This window comes from Sciurus vulgaris (genome assembly GCF_902686455.1).
Source record: "Sciurus vulgaris genome assembly, chromosome: 15".
In the NCBI taxonomy this organism is placed as follows: domain Eukaryota; kingdom Metazoa; phylum Chordata; class Mammalia; order Rodentia; family Sciuridae; genus Sciurus; species Sciurus vulgaris.
Window position 1 is genome coordinate 47,309,721 of NC_136476.1, and position 12,690 is coordinate 47,322,410.

At 35.5% G+C, this 12,690-nt stretch overlaps 1 pseudogene across 1 annotated transcript; it reads right to left on the reverse strand.

The window, feature by feature from the left end:
• Positions 1-5,151: 5,151 nt before the first annotated feature.
• LOC306644656 (GMP reductase 2-like) lies at positions 5,152-6,609 on the reverse strand (annotated as a pseudogene). Its single transcript, XR_013766899.1, has 2 exons — positions 5,466-6,609; positions 5,152-5,270 (listed from the first exon to the last, which is right to left on the reverse strand). The product of XR_013766899.1 is annotated as a GMP reductase 2-like (transcript).
• Between the last annotated feature and the right edge of the window lie 6,081 nt (positions 6,610-12,690).

The window sequence follows — 12,690 nt, forward strand, 5'->3', positions numbered from 1 at the left end:
AAGGTAGAGGAAGATTCAGTTAAAAATGGTGGAAGATTAGCTACCCACAAAAGTAAAATCATCCACAGATTTATAAAAAACTGTGAACATCTTAATAGAACATATTGATGAACATATTTGAGGAACAAAACATTGACAATATTTGACAATATTAAATTTAAAAGTTTTATTCATCAAAAATAATCCTAAGTGAAAACTTAAGTTACAAATGGTAAAAAGTTATCAGAAATCAACAGTTGACAATGAAATTTTATCAAGACTAGCTAAAGAGTTACAAATTAGCAGGTAAAGCATCAAAACCTGAAAGAAAAAAAAACAAGACAAGTTCATCAAAGGCATTTCACGTTAGAGGGAATATATATGGCTAGTAAATAGTTGTTTAACTTCATCAATGGTCAGGGCATTCTAATCAAGAGCACTATGAGACACAGTTTTAAGTTTATGATATTAACACAAATTTAAAAATCTTGACTGTATGCAGTACTGGAAGTCATGTAGACTTAATATCTCTTATAAACTCCATGGGACTGTGAAATAATAAAATCAGTTTGATGTCATCTTGTACCTTTACCTATTATGACACTATAAAAGGTTTAAACCCTGAAAACAATTCGAATCCCACATACAAGTTACGGAGAAACTCCTATTTCTATATTGAAAGATGTGTACAAGAATGTTTACAGCTGTACTTTTCCATAACAGCAAAACCCTAGAAATAACTTGAGTGCTCATTAACAAAACAAATGAATACATCATCTATTTATACCATGGACTATGAAACAAAATCCAAATTGAACCAATTTCAGTATTGACGTAGATGAATTTTAATGGCATATTATTTAGTTTTAAAAATCCTCTGAAGTAAAGTTAACAACTGAAATAAAACACTCTGCTGAAACATCTGAATGAAAAAGTCTTAAAAATAGGAAAGCAAGAGAATGATGAATACAATAATGTTGGTGATGGTTTACTTGTGTACAGGACAGGGAAAGCCCAGGTAAATAGCAGAGGTAGAAACCATAGAGCCAGGAATGAGTGACCATCAAGAATCTGCCCTTCATTTTAGACAGTGTGACCACAAATGTTTATTACATTAAAGTTAATAATCACATAAAATTTAATATTAATACAGCATACATACATGTACATACATACACATGTAAAAGAAGTCCACAAGGGGACCAACTGAATAACTATCACTACAAATCTGAAGACTTGAGATCCTTTAAAATTTCAAAACACAGTATATTCATACTAATTTTCTGTTTCTCTTATAACCTAATGAAACTTTGTTGGCATAAACTTGCACTGACATATATTTATAATATCTTCAATAAAAACATTGCCCTGATATTTGAAAATTTATTAGTGATTTGGAGAGCTTTAAATGACCTTGCAGCTACTATATACTACTAATATACCAAGAAAACAACCAACAGAATTTTGTCTTGAATATCTAAAGGTCTGATGGAGATGTTTGCTGATATGTTTTATGTCTGATACCAGTTCCTTGGGGTTCTAGGGAATCAAGGATGCGGGAAAAGACAAGTGCATAGAAGGGGCAGATATTTTCTATACTGGAATCTAGGTAGAAGTAGATTCTTGATATATCAAAGGGCCAAACAGAGGAAAGCCAGATTTCCAAATAATGCTACAATTTTTTCATTCCTTAGATCCTATTTATCTAAACATTTAAATATTTAGTTCTTACTTCCAGCTTAACCTACAGTTTTTTGTACACTAGTCCTCCCTTAACCATGGTTTCCATTACTCCTATTTTAATTATCCTTTACCGACTGTGGTGTGAAAAATTAAATGGAAATTCCAGAAATAAATAATTTATAAGTTTTCAGTTACACCCAATGTTGAGTAATGTAATGAGATCTTGCATCATCCTGCTATGTTCCATCCAGGAACTAAATCATTCCTTCGACCTGAGAATCCACAATGTATATAAGACCTGATTAATCATTCAATAACCAAGTCAGTTATGAGATTGACTTGCAATATAATAGTGCTTATTTTCAGGTCCTAGCAAAGCTACATCTTCATGTCTACCTCATTCACCAAACTTTATCATAGAGACATTGTATCATCTCAAATCATGACAAGAAGGATAAATATAGGACAAGACATTATGAGAGATAAAGAAAAATTATATTCATATAACTTTTATTACAGTATATTATTATAATTACTCTTACTAGTTATTGTTGTTACTCTCTTACTATGCTTGCTTTATAAATTAAATTTCATCATAGTATGTATGTATAGATAAAAGTCAGTATATATAGGTCATGGTACTGTTGGTGGTTTCAGGTATCCACTAAAAATGTTGGAAAATATCTTCCACAAAAAGGGGGGACTATAGGTAAAATTTAATGTACAAAGACTGGAGAAAATAATTTGAATTTGAAATGGGTTGCTTCTTTCAAAAAGACTAAACTTTATATCATTATATAGATATTCTTTATTAAGAATTCCCCATAATAATCATGATTTCTTTGGCATTAAAAATGATGGAAAAAACTACATTATTGGGTAAACCCACTAATTAGATCTCACTGATCCTTCAGATTGTTTTCATGCAGTAATATGGCTGGCCATGCTTCTTGCTTGAGAGGTAGTAGAGTATAAATTAGCTATTTGATGCCTACTGCTTAGCTATTTGGTGTTAAGTTAGTAACTTAACTTTTCTGTTCCCTGGCTTCCTCATATGAGTATAATAACGATGATATCCATTTGACAGGTTTTTATATGTTTATAGGCCCAGTAATATATATGGCACATTTAGCACATTTCAGACTTGTATGTGTCTGAAAATTTTTAAGTGAAACTGAAAATGATTAACTGAAGAAAGAAAGAACATGTTTGTTTTTGTATCTTGAAGGCATATCAGCAACTCTGAGCCTAACTCTGTGATCCTTTTCACTAATTCTCTGTCTCTTCCTGTCAACGTAGAAGGAAATGTACTAGGTTGGTGTTGGTGACTCACTTGTATCACTTTAATATCCATGTGACAGGCACTTATTATCTCTCTGCGTTTTTCCCTTGTGCAGTTTTAGAATGGCATTTATATATTTTGCTTTTATTCACCTGAAAACAAAACAAACAATAAAACCCCTCAAACCTAAACAATGCAAACATTCCCTGTCCAAACTAAAACACTTGGAACCAGTTCTTGTACAGCATGAAGTAACCAGAAAATTTTGTTCCATACCAGAAAGATGGAATTTTAAAGAGAAATTGATCAAGAGTTGGAAACATTTAAAAAAATATGGAAAATGTTTATAATTTCCAGAAATACAAGTTTATTGACCTCCCTAAATTGAATATTATCCAGATCTGAAGTATTCTAATTGGTTTACTTGAAACAGAAATACTGAATCACATGATTCATAAATATTTATATCCCTAATCAGTATTTTTGGGCATGTGAATCAACATATGTAAAATAAAAATATTTGAAGTGTTATTTGTCAACAAAAATACTTTTTAAAAATTTATTTAAAAAAATGAGTTGTCATAATAAAGCACTCAAATGCTGTAATAATATGAGATACCACCCATGCCCAGAGAGAGAGGGTCATTTAATAGATAACAAAAGTATACTCATTCTGTTTTACTTTATTGAGATCCAAAGGGAAAGGGTATATTCATACAACTCAGACTACATACTTTATTTTTTAAAAATTTCCAATGAAAAAATAATCATGCTTTTTTCATACTAGAAAATCAAAGAAAATGAGCTTTTCAAGATTCTCATCTGAAAATTAAATTGAAGACTATATTCTTGATCTATATGAACTCTGTGTAACTCACTGATCATGAATTGATCACAGCTCATATAGGTCCCACCAATGACCTTCTTGAGTCTTTTTCCCAGTTTTACTTGTATGTTTAATTAAATCAATCCCATTTGTAGTGGGATCAGGGGCCTCACACCAGCCTTCTTATTTAAGTCTGTCTGTTCCATAGACAATTCACTGACAAGCTTTTCTATGGAAACAGAAACAGCTATCCCACAGCTCATCCTAACCCTGCTATTGTGTCATTACTTTGTACTCTGATAGCATATCTTTTAACCATCTTTTAAACCAGGGTTCACAACCTTGGAACTATAGATATTTTGGATCAGATATTTTGGGGTATGTGTGCATGAGGGGTTTATTTGTATTGTTTTGTAACATTCCTGGCCACCATCCAGTAAATTATAGTAGCAGTCCTCCAAGTAGGAGCAACTAAAAATGCCTCCTGTCATTGCCAAATGTACCCCAAGAGGTAAAATTGCCCCAAGTTAAGAAGCACTGTCACACTCTTAACTTTGATGACAAGCTCAAATTCTTTCCTTTTTGAGCAAAATACCAAATACAATATGTCTTAAAAATTTATGGAATTTCAGTCTAACACATAAAGTCTGATTATTAATTTTTAATATTAGTGGATACTTTGAGGAAGGTACCTGTTGGATTCATTGAGTATGGATGAAAAAATATAAAATTTCATTCTTAGTAGCCATATTATTAAAGTTTATTGTGAAGAACTTTTAGATACTGAAGGACAAAAGAAATTGGAATCACAGTACTTGACCAAAGTTCCTGCCTCAGATTTCTGAAAAAAATATCCTACCCTCACTCTAAGGAACTATGACTTTTTAAGTCCTATCATAAGAATATGGGCCACAACCATAACTTAATAATTATTTAAAGATCAACCCCTACTGAGCCTTTTCTCTACTGTAGTTTCTGTTTAAAGGCAAATGTGCAAGGCTGTTAAATATTTAAGAGATATCTAAAAGAAGGAAGAGGAGAGACACAAATCACAACTATAAAACCCTTAGGCAGATTAAGCCAGAACTGAGGAAGCATTTTATTTCCTCTCTGAAGTCCTAATTTTTTTTCTCCCAGTTCTGTTTTCTTAGGCTAATATGCCTTAGACTTCAGATCATCTAAGTCCTGATGTACTAATCTTATATCCTATTTTTTTTTCAATTTCATTTTCTCCATAGTATGTCTTCTTTGACAACATCTTCCCTTTTACCCATTCAGAAGTAGGAAATAGACTCAGTGTTTTATCAGAGAAGGAAAGGAATGTATGGCTAAACTAACCAACCAAATGTATGCACTAAACATCTTTCTTTCTTTTTTTCTGAATCAATCAGTATCTTTTAATCTTCAGGATGCTGGGTCCCCAGATATCCATCTGATTATCTTACTTCATTTTCAGACTGTATTCTTCCTCACTTCCTTCCCAGTGAGTGCTCTGGGCATCTCATATGTACAAACAGAGAAGTATTGAATTATTACAGGAGCCCTCAGGAGGGAGACGATAGGAACTGGCAAATGCACAGCCACAGTAGCTAGAATGGGTCAGAAGCCCATGTGGGCGACCTATGGTGAAGTATTGGTGCCTTAAGAGGGCAGAACTACTCAGGTCTAGCGTGCATCACTGAAGATTGGATTCACCTGCTGGGTGACTTGGATGAAGGTAGTTCTCTGGCTCAACTTCTTTAGCTTAGCTGCTCCCACAGAGGTGCATGTAGATGGGATCCCTCCTAGGATGTCACGAATGGTATGTTCCACATCCCCTTTAAAGGGGACTTCCACTGTCTTTCCCTCTGAGGTTCTGTAATCTGCCTCACCCCACCAGCCTACTTCTTCATGGCCATTTCAGAACTCATTCCATAGAATAGTTTGTACTTCTTGCCATCCCGCTCGATGAGCTCACCACCTGACTCACTGTGCCCAGCCAGCATGCCACCCAGCATCACAAATCAGCCCCTGCCCCCAAAGCTTTGGCCACATCCCCAGGACAGCTACAACCTCCATCTGAAATGATGTGGCCTTTGAGGCCATGAGCAGCATCTGCATACTCCATCACTGCACTAAGCTGTGGATACCCCACTCCAGTTTTCTTCTGAGTGGTACACACAGAGCCTGGCCCAATACCCACTTTGATGATGTCAGCCCCAGAGAGGATCAACTCTTCCACCATCTCTCCTGTTACCACATTCCCTGCCATGATGGTGTGTTGAGGGAAACGCACAAATTCAACAAAGTGTTCAGAGTAGCCATTTGCCACATCTAGGCATATGTATTTCACCTGGGGAATAGCTTCCAGGATCTGTTCCAGTTTGCTCAGAGTCAGAAGAGCCTGTCCCTGAGCTGGCAGCCAGATACTCAAGATAATCAGGATTCTGGCCCTCAAACTCTTGCCACTGATGAAGGCTATAATGTTTATGGACAGCAGTGAAGAAGGAGAACTTACAGAGAACCTTGGCCATTTCAAAGGTACCCACAGTATCCATATTAGCAGCAATGATAAGGATGCCAGTGTACATCTGCTTTGCATTCCGAAATGAAAAGGATCTTGTGAGATTCACCTCACTTCGAGACTTAAGGGTGCTGCAGTTTGGCCTGGTAAGGACATCCTTGAAGTCTAGTTTCACGTCATTGTCGATATGAGGCATGGCAGGGGACTGGGGATAGCCTCCAATCTGAGTGTTCCTGTTGCCTTGGCCTAGGTGGCAGTTGACCGAAGCTCCCCTTGCTTAGCAACTAGCCTCATGCAGCCTAGCTGAGCCTTGTCAGGTCACACTAACAGGTTCTGCTAACTCTGCACTAAACATCGTTACTCCTCTGAATGCAGTGTGAACAGAAAACTCTTTCTCCATCAGGAGTTGTGCTATATATACTTGAAACAAACAAACCAACAAACCAACATAACACATGACAAATATCAGGTTTTATTATTTTGGTTTATCAGATTCATGAGTGAGTGATTTTTCAATTTTTCTGAATTTCAACTGAAGTCGGTCAGTGGGATAATTGGGGGGAAAATGAAAATAAATTCTCTTACCAGGTTACGTCTGTACAAAGCGGGCATTCAAGACCTATTGTTCCAGTCCCAGTATCTTTTATGATGAAACTAATTCATATTTTTATAAACTGCTGCTCTTGTTTTTCATTGAAAATGATTCAATTCTAACTTCAGGGAAAGTATCTTGAAGCTAATTCCACGACCTTGATTACCAAAAGCAAAAGCAAAGTCCTAAAACTGTCAAATGATAGCAACTGATTCAACCTCCTTAATACTGAATTGTTTTCTTGTTAAGTTAGCACACATTGCAAAACTTATAAATCGCTGGCTTTTGGCACTGACACTAAACTTAAAGTGATGATATTTCAAAGAAAACTGAAATGCAAAGGGTGTTCTGTTGCATTTTCTTTAAGGTTCATCCACTCTGACTTTTACATGACTCGTTAGACATTAGCCTCCCTGTTTTGAAAAGGCCAGGTACATCAGGGTTAGTGCCGAGGGTGAACACCATCCGTTCGCACTTTATCACTGTCAGCCAGCTGCTGACTGGCTGCAGTTTACATTCCACAGGTAATGGAAGGTGTCAGAGCTATTTCAACTCTTACATAAGTCAAAACTTAACAAAAGGCTCAGGGTTCCTGATTTTAGGTATGAAAGACTCTTTCTACACAAGTCCTTCGAATACCCTACATTCAGTTTTCAACGAGAATATAGTAATTATTGTCTGTAAGTGTATTTCTCTAACTCACTAATGAACTCAACAGTAGAATTGGTTGAACTGTTTCAGGATTTATTATTTAAAAATGTAAGTAGATATAAACTGTGCTTGAACTTTGCTTCAAATATTTGATTTAAACTGGATTTTAACCAAGACTAAATATCATAGTAAGATGCACATCTGTTGCCCTTCATTCTGTAACTCACAGATACAGATGATTCCAGAAATGTAAATAACAGCACGTTCTCTCTTCACTCTGTTACTTATCTTACTGGCTCGCATCTAAGCACAGCCCAACAGACTACAGTGGCCAAACACTGATAATTTGTTTGGGCATTGAGCAAGAATTTTATGTCACTCCATTACACCTTCTCACACTTTTTATTTTTCATTCCACTGTGGCAGGCTAGTCTTCCCCCTCACACTGCCAGAGGCTATCAATCTGTAGTAAGTCTCAGTTTCACACCCACTCAAAAAGGATCAAATGGATAAAAGGGAAGTAGACCATAGCTATTGCTTCCATTCATACTTATACTCATAATATTTCTGAATCCTTAGAAGATTTGTTTAGATCCTAAGTGTGGTTTTCAGGAAAGGACATGAATTGTATGTCAGGAGATTTGAGTTCCAATTCTGACCCTGAAATTCACTAGCTGAAAATATTATTTCTGGCAGCAATATTTCCCTATTTACAATTAAAGAATGAACTAGATAATTTGTAGGTAATATTTAGCTTGAAAATATATATTCTTTAAGTAGTAATAGTGCATTTACTTTTTTTCTTAAAAAACAAACAAACAAACAGGATGCTTTACCACTGAACTATATTCTTAGCCAGTTTAATTTTCTAAGTCGAGATAGGTCTACTTAATTTGCTGAGGCTGGCCTCAAACCTGCAATCCTTGTGCCTCAGCCTCCAGAGTAGATGGGATTACAGGTGTGCACTACCATGCCAAGCAATTACTTTTTGAGTAAACAATTATGTGTGTGCTTTCCATTCTCAATTATTGAAAGAATAACAATAAACTGAAAGTTCTTGGTTTTGGCATTAATATCACCATACTAGTAGTGTTTGCTTTTCACAATGGTTAATTTTATGTGTAAATGTCACTAAGCCCTGAGCCGAGTCCAACTATCTGGCTAAATGTTATTTCTGGATATGACTGTGAGAGAGTTTTTAGTTGAGATTAGCATTTGAATAGGTCGACTAAATAAAGCAGATTATTCTCCCCAGTGTGTGTGGGCATTATATCATCTGATCCTATGAAGATCTGCATAGAATAAAAAGGTGGAGGAGGGGAAAATTCACTCTCTTTGCCTGAATTCTTGAACAGGGACATGGTCTTCTGCTGTTGACTAGGACTTACTCCATTGACACCTCTCATTCTCAGGTCTTGGGCAGGGACTGACACTATAGCACCATTCTTTCTGGATCTCCAGTTTCAGATGGTAGATCATGGGACTCCTTAGACTTCACAAGTGAGGCACTTCCTTCTTCATAGTGAACATAAACATCTGTATTAGAAAGAGATACATGGATAAGATATATATGTGTGTGTGTGTGTGTGTGTGTGTGTGTGTGTGTATTATATGTATACTCTATAATAAATATGTCTAGAAAGAGATAAATTCAATAAATCATATATTATTTTTTCTGTTTTCCCTGGAGAAGCCTGAGAAATACACTCTTATTTTTATAAACTGGGCTTTTCAAAATTATTAGAAAGGTAATAATTCCTTATGTTGATTTATATATTTTCCCCATGTCTTTCAGAACACTTTTATATGTTGCCTTGTTCATTTTTCATTTTTAAAAAAATTGAGAATCACTTGATTTAACTTGGCAGATATTACCATTTACATTTTTTTAAGAATGATGAGTTCACGATCAAGAGAAATTATGTGGCTTAGCAAATACCTTGTGGCTTCTTGAAAATCAATATCTTATTGTGAAATATAAAGAAAGAGGCATAGAACTTACTTTGTAGTTTAATAATACTTGTAATGAGATCACTTATGTAACTTCCACACACGTGAAGTACTGGTACATTACTAGTATCCCAGAAATCTCTCTCTCTGTCCCTTCCATGCCAATTGCTGGTTGATTGCCTTTCACCTATGAAGCATAGTTGTTCAGGCATGCTGAAAGAACTTCATAGAAGGGAGGAACTTCTCTTTATGTGCTGTCTTTGGCTTCTGCTCCTGCCACCTTGTTGATGAAATAGTTTCTCAATATGGTGATGTCTTGACCCACTCTTGGAGACTACCTGTCAGTCCCAGACCTTTTCACACCCTGGTGGGGTGTTTCTTGCTTATCCCGTGATTGTGAGCCAACTTTATCTTTGAAAATTTTACCATCCTACAGGATGCAAACACAGCTTCTCTAGGAAGTATGAATCCAAGTGTTGGGAAGGGGCATCACTTTACAGGTCTATACTTCCTTGAGTATGCTCCTCAACAGTTTTGGTTCGGATCTAGAGTATTCCCTGAAGTCTCATGTGTTGAAGGCTTAGTTTCCAGTGCAGCAAGGTGTGGGGTTTTGGGGAAGCGATTGGACCATAAATGCTCTGACTTCATTTGTGGATTAATCCTTCAGTAGCTGAATGGACTACTGGGAGGTGGTGGAAACTCTAGGCAGGTAGTTCATGGTTGAGGAAGTAGGTCACTGGGGACATGCCCTTGGGACTTTCTCTTGTCCTGGGTGTGCACTTGCGTTTCTCTCTCTCTCTCTCTCTCTCTCTCTCTCTCTCTCTCTCTCTCTCTTTCTCTCTTCCTGAGCTTTCTGGCTGCTAGAAGCTGAGTAGCTTTCCTCTACCACACCTTTCTGAAATTATGTTCTACACTTCCTCAGGCTCAGAATCGAGCCAGTGGACCTTGAACTGAAACTGTGAGCCAAAATGAATCTTGCTTCCTTTAATTTATTTTTTGCAGGTATTTGTCACAGTGATGAAAAGCTTACATGTCTCAACAAGCTGCCTAGACTGACCTTGAACTTGTGATCCCCCTGCTTTACCCACCTAAGTAGCTGGGATTACAGGTGTGCACCACTATGCCTGGCCCCTTTCTATAAGTTTATTGGTTAGTTGGCTTTCCTATTTGTGAAATGCTTGATTTAAGTCTTTTACCTATTTTTTAAAATTGAGTTGTCTGACTTTTTAGGAGTTTTCTTCACATAAAATCTGGATATAAGTTCTTCATCAGCTGGATGTATTGCAAATAGCTTCTTCTATTTTATGACTGTTCACCTTTTTTAATGGTGTCTTTTGAAGATGGTAAAATTATGACCATCATTTTAACATCATTGAATTTATTAGTCTTCTTCGTAGTCACTGTTCTTTGTGTTTTGTTTAAGACATCCTTTCTCACTGAGGACATTAATTTATTCTTCCATATTATCTTCTAAAAGCTTTATGGTTTTGCCTTTCACATTTAGGTTTTTAATCTACCTGGAATTGATTTTTTTATATGGCATGGATGTTTTTGCTATTATGCCATAATTTCTAAAAACCAAATGCACATAAGGTCACCATTACCATTTAGTTGTGAGAGAGGTAGCCCAATGTAGAATGATGCTGAATCAAAGGAAAAAAAATCTTTTCTTTTTAAGAAATGAGACCCATAATTAAGCTTTTACTGAGTACCAGAAACAATGGTGTTTTACTTACCTAACCTCAAAAAAACCCCACTCACACAACTTCATTTTACAGATAAACCAATTAAGGATTAGAGAACGCAGGAAACTTTGCTAAACAGCATAGTAGCATAAATTTGAGCAAGGATTTAAATCTTTAACCTTTAAGTAAAAAACTTTGGCTACTTGCATTTTTATAGGGATAGAGATTGTGTTTTTTTGCGTGTGTATATGAATTCCCTTATTATTTTATTTTTACTTCCATGCCTTTGAATTTGAATTTTCCTGGAGTTCTAAACTATCTCTAGTTTGATCCTACCTTGTTCTACTTCAAGTTTTGCTTGTACTTGAAATCATCCCATTTTCATTGCAAGTGTTTTCTTGCATTGTTTTCAAAATAGTCTCATTTTCAGACTTGTGCTTCTATTTTACTATTTATTTCGTTGCACTCAATAAAAATGTTTCATTCAAGAAATGCAGCAATATGACAATTTCCTGGAGTTCAACTTTTTGGTAGCTATGGTGACGGGAACCCTTGAGAATTCTGCCAAGTTCCTACACAATTCACATTAGGGGTTGCTGGGTCAAGAAGGTACGTTTTTGTCCCCTACATACCACATGAAACTCACTATACCAACTTTGGCCAGAGGAAATCCAGTTAATCTGATGCATTTTGGAGGCTATCAATATTATTTTTGATACTCAAGAGAGGGAAGGAGAAAGTACTGGGGAGTGATATTGGCCAAATTATATTGCTATATTGTATGCATGTGTGCATATGTAATGACAAATCCCACCATTATGTACAACTATAATGCACCAATAAAAATGTGGAAAGAAAAAAAGTCCTGATGCAAACCAGCCAGAGTGCATAATTTTAGGATGCAGTGGAGTGCCTTCGATTACACAGAAATGAGATCGGAAAAGATAAAATCCATTGCAGAATATTAAAAACTTAAGGTTTATAAATCTAGAATTAATAAACAAATTTTGTAAATATAAAAAGCCAATGTTATTTGTATAATAATAATGAACGGATGGAAGATGGAATAAAAATTATTTATTTTTAAGATATTCAGAATATTAATAAAAAAATAAAAGAACATGGGATACCACTATACTGAAAATAATGAATCACTGTTGAGAGAGATTAAAGATAGAATAATAAATTTAGAAGTGTGTCATGGGTAGAAGAGCTCAGTATTGTTAAGATATACAATACTGATATTGTATATCAGTACAATGATATACAATAACTTCAAAATTATCAAGATAAAAACTTCAGTCTTTCTGTATTTTCCTTTGTTGATGGATCAAAACCTGAACATTCTTTATTATTTTTTTATTTCTTTGAATGCTTTCAAACTTTATATATGTGTATACACACATACAACCATACATACACAAATGCATAAGTATACGTATGTCTATATCTTTGATCAGGTCAAAGTACCCATTCTATGATTTCTTTGCAGCTAGTATTGACACTAAAGCTGGATAACCCATTTTATTGGGATTATCA